At 48.7% G+C, this 6,703-nt stretch overlaps 1 pseudogene; it reads right to left on the reverse strand.

The window, feature by feature from the left end:
• Nucleotides 1-2,729: 2,729 nt before the first annotated feature.
• On the reverse strand, nt 2,730-3,469 carry LOC105474798 (small ribosomal subunit protein uS5 pseudogene; annotated as a pseudogene).
• Nucleotides 3,470-6,703: the final 3,234 nt, after the last annotated feature.

The following is a 6,703-nucleotide window of genomic DNA, read 5'->3' on the forward strand; positions in this document are numbered from 1 at the left end:
GCTGCCCCAACCTTCACTAGGCGACCCTGGGTGGCCTGAGAGCATCTGCAGATGCACAGGCCTGGCAGCAGCTACACAGAGACAATCATAGAAGGGCACCTTTGCATGGAGGAGGCTGGGCGCTGGGCTGCTGAGGAGGTGCCTCTTGGTGTCGTGAGGATGGAATGACCTAGCGATAAGAGAGACAAAATGAAATGCAGTTAAATGCCAGTCTGTCAGTGTATTAATTTGCGGAAGCCCCCATAACAAAGTACCACAAATAGGTGCCTTAAACAACTGACATTTATTTTCTCATAATTCTGGAGGCTGGAAGTCCAGCGTCAAGATGTCAGCAGGGTTGTTTTTTCCGAAGCTTCTCTCCTTGGCTTGTAGGTGGCTGCCTTCTTGCCCCGTCCTCACCTGGTTGCCCCGCTGTGAGTGCTCTCTGTCACCCACGCTGGAGTGCAGTGGTGTGATCTCAGCTCACTGCAACCTCTGCCTCCCAGGTTCAAGCCATCCTCCTGCCTCAGCCTCTGGAGTAGCTGGGACTACAGGCGTACACCACCACGCCTGGCTAATTTTGTATTTTTAGTACAGATGGGGTTTCACCATGTTGGCCAGGCCGGTCTCCAATTCCTGATCTCAAGTGATCCGCCAGCCTCAGCCTCCCGAAGTGCTGGGATTACAGGAGTGGGCCCCTGTGCCTGGCCCTAATCCCCTCTTCTTATAAGGACAGCAGTAGTATTGGATTGGGGAACACCCTTACGACCTCATTTTAACTTAATTATCTCTTTCAAGGCCCTATCTCAAAATATAGCCCCATTCTGAGGCTTTGGCGGTTACTATTTCAACATATGAATTGGGGAAGGAGGCGCACAGTTCAGCCCATTACAGCCAGAGAAAGGTTCAGGAAACGTGTGGAGTGGTTTGTGCAGGGGAATAGTGCCCTGGGGACCTGGTTCATACCCACAGGGGCCACAGAAGCCAGGCTTGAATTGCAGTGGAAGGTGAGTCTGGGTTTCATCTGATCGGCCTGTGATACTCGGGGAGCATGGGGTCATGGGAGGCTTGTGAGAAGCTGCAAGACCGTTTTCTGCCTGACTCCTTCCTTCCTGAGAGGATGGCACGAGATCATTTCCCATCACTTCTCGGGTTTGAGAAAGAAAAAGAAAACGTTTAATCTGAGGAATGTGAGCACCTTTAAAAGATCAGGCCCAGAGAAACATTTAAACTGTGGCAGAGGTTGCCTCTCACTCCTCCTTGAGCTAAATAATTTCCTCTTGAAGCCACTTGCTATGTGGGCTCCAGATTCAGTGATGCCAAGTAGCCATAAAATGCCCTACACTGGCACCCTCCCTCAAATGCCATAGCTCAGCAACGTGGAGCCAATCAGCATCCAGTGCCACCCCGCCCTCCAGTGAGGAGTCCTGGCAGACAACCTTGTATCAGCCCACTCCTTGTGCCTTTTGCCTTTAAAAATCTACTTGTGAAAAAAATACAAACACAAAGAAATAAAACTAAAAAAGGAGAAAAACAAAGAAAGAAGAAAGAAAAATAAAAAACTAAATTAAAAAGATAAAAACAACCACAAAAAAATGTAGGCCACGCTCGGTGGCTCACCCCTGTCATCCCAGCACTCTGGGAGGCCGTGGCCGGCAGATCTCTTGAGGTCAGGAGTTCAAGACCAACCTGGTCAGCGTGGCGAAGCCCCATGTCTACTAAAAATACAAAAACTGGCCGGGCCTGGTGGCGCACTCCTGTAATCCCAGCTACTTGGGAGGCTGAGGCACGATAATCGCTTGAACTGAACCCGGGAGATGGAGGTTGCAGTGAGCGAAGATCGTGCTGCTGTATTCCAGCCAGGGCAACAGAGTGAGACTCTGTCTCAAAACAACAACAATGACAACAACAACAATATAAATAAATAAATAAAAGCCTGTTTGTAACAAAGTTCTGATGGTGCACTCCCCAAGGCAGCCTGAAACTGTGTCCCGGGCAGCCCTCCTCACTTCGGCTCACGTAACCACTTTACATTCTATTTTATGCCTCAGCCCTTTCCTTTTAGTTCAACAGGTTCTGGTGATGTATGGGCCTTCCTCCCTTTCCCTCCCTCACGTAGGGCACAGTTGCAGGTGGTAAACTAGTGGCCGCATGGCAGCAGCTCTCCAGCAACAGCATGTGCCACCACTGGCACTGCAGTCAGCTGACCCCTTTTGCTTCAGCATTGCCTGGTGTGAGGGCCATAGGGAGCTAGCATCTTTGCCTGCTTTTCCTTTCACCATCTATATAAGTGATAACCTGAGTTAGGGCTTGTAGTTTCTACCCTCCCAATCTGTCTGTAGGCCTGGCCTTGTGCATTATACCAGGAGGCTGGAGGCGTCGACAGCCTACATACATACAAGGAGGAAGCACCCAGTGGAGAAGAGAGAAGGAGCAAATAAAACATACAGCAATTCTTTCTTTCTTTTCTTTTCTTTCCTCTCTTTCCTCTCTTTTTCTCTTTCTCTCTTTCTTTCTTTCTTTTGATGGAGTCTCGCTCTGTTGCCCAGGCGGGAGTGCAGTGGTGCCATCTTGGCTCACTGCAATCTCTGCTTCCTGGGTTCTAGCAATTCTCCTGCCTCAGCCTCCTGAGTAGCTGGGATTACAGGCACCCACCACGACGACTGGCTAATTTTTGTATTTGTATTTGTATTTTTTTATTTTATTTTTTTTTAACAGGCTTCATTCACTTTATTTTTCTTGTATAAAAACCCTATGTTGTAGCCACAGCTGGAGCCTGGGTCCGCGGCACGGAGGCTCTGGTGTGGGTCTTGACAAGGTGGTCAGTGAATTCCTGATAGGGAGACGTGGTAAACACAGTCTGCTTCCAGAGGTCAGGGGTCAGGTAGCTGTAGGTCTTAGAGATGGCATCGAAGGTGGCCTTGGCGAAGTTGCCCAGGGTGGCAGTGCAGCCCCGGGCTGAGGTGTAGCAGTCATCAATACCAGCCATCATGAGCAGCTTCTTGGGCACAGGCACTGAGACGATGCCAGTGCCCCTGGGTGCAGGGATGAGGTGCACCAGCACAGAGCCGCATGGGCCCCTCACCTTGCAAGGGACGGTGTGGGGCTTGCCGATCTTGTTCCCCCAGTAGCCTCTGCGCACCGGGACAATGGAGAGTTTGGCCAGGATGATGGCCCCACGGATGGCAGCGGCCACCTCCTTGGAGCACTTAACACTCAGGCCGAAGTGGCCATTGTAGTCCCCGATAGCAACAAACGCCTTGAACCTGGTGCGCTGGCCAGCCCGGGTCTGCTTCTGCACCGGCATCATCTTCAAAACCTCGTCTTTGAGAGAAGCCCCCAAGGAAAAGTCAATGATCTCAGATTCCTTAATGGGCAAAGAGAAGAGGTAGATCTCCTCCAGGGACTTGATCTTCATGTCCTTGACCAAGCGGCCCAGCTTGGTGACGGGCATCCACTCCTTATCCTCAGCCTTGCCTCCGCGAGCTCCGCAGCCTCGGCCCGGCCCCATCCACGGCTGCGACCGCGGCCCCGGATGCCACTGCCGAAACCTCCGCGGAAGCCACCGCGGTTCCCCATCCCAGGGCCCCCAGGGCCTCCGGGGCCCCCCGCTGCACCAGTGTCATCCGCCATTTGGTGTTCTCTTGGAGAAGAAGCTAATTTTTGTATTTTTAGTAGAGATGTAGTTTCGCCATGTTGGCCAGGCTGGTTTCGAACGCCTCACCTCAGGTGATCTACCCACTTCAGCCTCTCAAAGTGCTGGGATTACAGGCATGAGCCACCACGCCCTGCCACATACAATAATTCTTTTTTTTTTTTTTTGAGAGGGAGTGTCACTCTGTGGCCCAGGCTGGAGTGCAGTGGTGCGATCTCGGCTCACTGCAAGCTCCGCCTCCCGGGTTCCCGCCATTCTCCTGCCTCAGCCTCCTGAGTAGCTGGGACTACAGGCGCCCGCCACCACTCCTGGCTAATTTTTTGTATTTTTAGTAGAGACGGGGTTTCACCGTTTTAGCCAAGATGGTCTTGATCTCCTGACCTTGTGATCCGCCCATCTCGGCCTCCTAGAGTGCTGGTATTACAGGCGTGAGCCAGGGCGCCCGGCCTACAGTAATTCTTAAAGGGCAATGAATGGAGTGGGGGAAGGGCCAGCTCCTATGCCGTCATGCCAAGGTGAGGGGACAAGCAAAAGACAGTTCGGGTGCGCTCAGAGGTGATGGGAACTGAACACACTCCTGCCCAGATGATTGTGTAGATCAGAATATGCCACCCCAAAATATGCCTCTTTGACATGGTGACCTAAAAGGAAGAAGCTGAAGCATAATTAATATAAGTAGAGAGATTGTTTGGGCCAAGCTTGGGGGTGGCAGCCGGGCAGTGTAGATTCAAGTTGCCCTGAACATACAGTCTGATAAGCAGCAGTTACAAGTGAAGTTTTAAAGACAAAGAAGAGGCGGTTTCTGAGTTGTTTATCAAGAATTTACATTAAAACAACATAAACTATTGATTGATTATACGTTGTTCTTTGTATCACAAATTCCAGGAACATGAAGATAAAGGCTAAAGCAGCTAGTTAGGAACAAAATGGCTTTAAACAACTACCCCTAGGCATGGATGTGTGGGCAGCAGGACTGAGGTCTGTACTCCCGTCTTTTGCGGCTTGCATACCTGACATTGCTCAGACTGCTCCGAGCTACTTTTCTTTCCTCATCTCCCCACTGTTGATCAACAACCTTCCCATGAAAGCATTGATGACCGATCTCTGCTTAGGCGAGAGTGATCGACATCCTTCATAATGCAGCCCTGGGAAGGTTTGTTCCGGAACAGTCCTCAGTCTAGCCTCTAATTTATATAACTGATGTCGCTTGTTGACTCATCTGCAGTCATCAGAATTTCATACTTTTGGTTTTCTCAGAAGAAGTAAAACAACGAGAGATACATAGTAAAAAAAAACCTATTCAATTGGAGATTCAGTCCAAAAGGAAAATGATAATAACTCAAAACAATGGGCAGGGTTAGAATCGAATAACAGGTGTGCTATGGTTTTCTTCTGAAACGTAACTCTTCCCTCTCTGCAGTCCCCATTTTTACCAAAATAAATCTTACTAGGACTAATTCACTTGCAAAATAAGTTTTAGTATTATATTTGGGCTGATTATTTGCATAAAGTGCAAGAATAGTGATCAGCCGTATAGGCTGCTTCAGGTTGGCTTTGCTGAACCTTTCATAAGGAATTTCAAATTAGACTCTTAAAAGCCTCAAGGCTAAGAAACCAAGCCAAGGATTCACCATTAGACTGTACCTGTAATACCTGTACCAGCCGGGTGAACTCCACTCTTCTCAAGGTCTCCAGAACATCTTGATGTTCTTGGGCCAATCAGAAAGTGACTTTTTTTTTTTGAGACAGAGTCTCGGTCTGTTATCCAGGCTGGAGTGCAGTGGTATAATCTTAGCTCACTGCAACCTCCACCTCCTAGGTTCCAGCAATTCTCGTGCCTCAGCCTTCTGAGTAGCTGGGATTACAGGCATGCGCCACCACACCCAGCTAATTTTTGTATTTTTAGTAGAGACAGGGCTTTGCCATGTTGGCCAGGCTGGTCTTGAACTCCTGACCTCAAGTGATCTGCCCGCTTCAGTCTCCCAAAGTGCTGGGATTACAGACATGAGTTACTGCACCAGGCCAGAAAGTAACATTCTTTACTTGCTGCAAGAACAGAAACCTTGAAAGGGAACTGTGTATACAATGTACCAGGCCAGTTTTTCTTTCTTTCTTTTTTTTTTTTTTGAGACGGAGTCTTGCTCTGTCCCCCAGGCTGGAGTGCAGTGGCGCGGTCTCAGCTCACTGCAAGCTCCGCCTCCCGGGTTCACGCCATTCTCCTGCCTCAGCCTCCCGAGTAGCTGGGACTACAGGCGCCCGCCATCTCGCCCGGCTATTTTGTGTTTTTTTTTTTAGTAGAGACGGGGTTTTACCGTGTTAGCCAGGATGGTCTCGATCTCCTGACCTTGTGATCCGCCTGCCTCGGCCTTCCAAAGTGCTGGGATTACAGGCTTGAGCCACCGCGCCTGGCCACCAGGCCAGTTTTTCAAAGGGGATTTTAATTGGCTTTGTAAAGTCAAAATCTCAATTCCTCAAAGCAGTCTCATCATATCTGAAAATATGCTATGAGAGTGAAAGCCTTGGTAAAATAACTAGTGTCTCGACTGGGTCCTGTTACATAAAACAGATTCTTATTGAACTACAAATAACTAGATTGCCATAAAATACAATACTCGTAGTTTCCAGATTTTAGAGAAACGAGGTAGAGAGAAAGACAATTGTTTCAATTTTGTTCCCAAAGTTATGTTTTACCTAATTGCTATAAGCTATAAATAGCTCAAAAGAAAAAAGTTTTATTGACTCTGGAAAACAAATATAAAAAGAATCAGCAATGTTTTTAACACAAAGTCATAAAAATCATTCCAGTCCTCTATCAGGTCAGTCCCACGCAATGAATTCTTGTTCTTCTGGATGTTGGGTTAGCAATCTTCGTGAACGCATCAGTTTATTAGAGTTCTGAAAGTTTTTACTTAGTCCAGTGATATGATCTCCAAAGTTATCAGAAACCCATATCCGGCAGGGCGTGGTGGCTCACACCTGTAAACTAGCACTTTGGGAGGCCAAGACGGGCAGATCACGAGGTGAAGAGATCAAGACCGTCCTAGACAGCATGGTGAAACCCTGTCTCCA

Source organism: Macaca nemestrina, chromosome 1, assembly GCF_043159975.1.
Source record: "Macaca nemestrina isolate mMacNem1 chromosome 1, mMacNem.hap1, whole genome shotgun sequence".
Lineage (NCBI taxonomy): Eukaryota > Metazoa > Chordata > Mammalia > Primates > Cercopithecidae > Macaca > Macaca nemestrina.